The following is a 1,532-nucleotide window of genomic DNA, read 5'->3' on the forward strand; positions in this document are numbered from 1 at the left end:
GTCCTCAGAAATTCTGTTTCTTTGTTACTAATGTTGTGGCCCCACCCCATCACAAAGAAACAGAATTTCCGGAGGATGAGGCCCGGAAATCAGGATTTTAAAAAGACTCCCAGGTGATTCTAATGTGCAGCCAGGGTTGAGAACCACTGTTATAAGTCAAACTCCAGATCTTAAGATGTACAGAAATGCGATAGAATAATCGCTAGGAGGGCAGGGTATAAAGCCCCGCTCCGTGCTTTTGCCTCCTACTGGCCGCGCCACCTCAGGAAAGTCATCTAACCTCTCTACAACTCGGTTTTCTCATCTGTAAAATGAAGACACTATCGGTGCCAATCTCACAGGATTTTCTGATTAAATGGGTTTTGTATCTAAAGTGCCTGGAACATTCCCAGCACGTTGTATTCACTAGGCAGTTGTTGGCTGTCGTTTTCATGGCTATTACTGATGTGTGTTATTGAAAACTTTTCGTTTCCTTTCTTCTTACCTTTTTACTGTTTCGCTTTTTATATTTAGTTTCCTGTTTTATTTTCTACTACTGGCAAAGTGCATGAAATTCGTGTGTGGGGGGCGGGGGGGGTCCCTCAGCCCGGCCTGAGACCCTCTCCAATCTGAGACCCCTTGGGGGATGGCAGTCAGACATCCCTCTCGAAATCTGGGACCACTGGCTCCTGGAAACCCCAACAGACTTTGTAAACCAAATTTATCGGTAGCAATGGCAGGTTCAACTATTTCCCAGAACAGAAACCTCAGCTGCATTGTCCAGAATAAGACCTCCTTGCAATTGGCAGACACCCTGGTAGGTAACACCATTGACGGGTGGTTACCAGGTTAAGCCATTGTGAGAATTGTTTTTGTACTCACCAAAGAGTGGGCAGTGGCCCCAAGAAAGAGGTGGGTCTGTCCCAGCAATGTCTACAGGGGCTCAGCGTATCTCCGGAGGCCCATGGCCAAATCCATAGCTGACCGCAGCAGTCACAGGCCATTGGACTGAGTTTGAACGATATGAATTCTCACATGTATGATTCCAGAGCCCAGTCGATCATCTTTTACCTCCAGCAAATAAAACCTTGCCAAACCTATTTTCTACTCAATTAAGTATTTACTGTTTTCAGTTTCCCAGTGACCCACTGCATCACAATCCCCTCCTCACAATGTTTCCCTTTGTGCCTTCTAACATGGGGATCGCTGGCAATCTGAGGGAATTTGCTGAAAACTCAAAATAAATGGATTTCAGCTCCATAGCATTGTCATAAATCTCAGCCATAGAAAACCACACTCTAAGCCAAAGGGAGTTTCATAATTTTCAGAATGAAATCCATTTTTACAGGGCGCAACCAGATCCAGGTGCTTAGAATAATGCCATAAATTGGCTGAGCAAAGCACAATGGAAAAAGGGCAGTTAACTCAGATAAGGTGTCCAGTCTCTCCTGAAACTCAGCCCCCTTTTCTGCATGGAACTGCCAATTTGATGTCCTCCAAATGCAATAAACATATAGCACATAGAACAGGAGGCTAGACATGTATTCCTATCG

Source organism: Myotis davidii, unplaced genomic scaffold (genome assembly GCF_000327345.1).
Source record: "Myotis davidii unplaced genomic scaffold, ASM32734v1 scaffold781, whole genome shotgun sequence".
In the NCBI taxonomy this organism is placed as follows: domain Eukaryota; kingdom Metazoa; phylum Chordata; class Mammalia; order Chiroptera; family Vespertilionidae; genus Myotis; species Myotis davidii.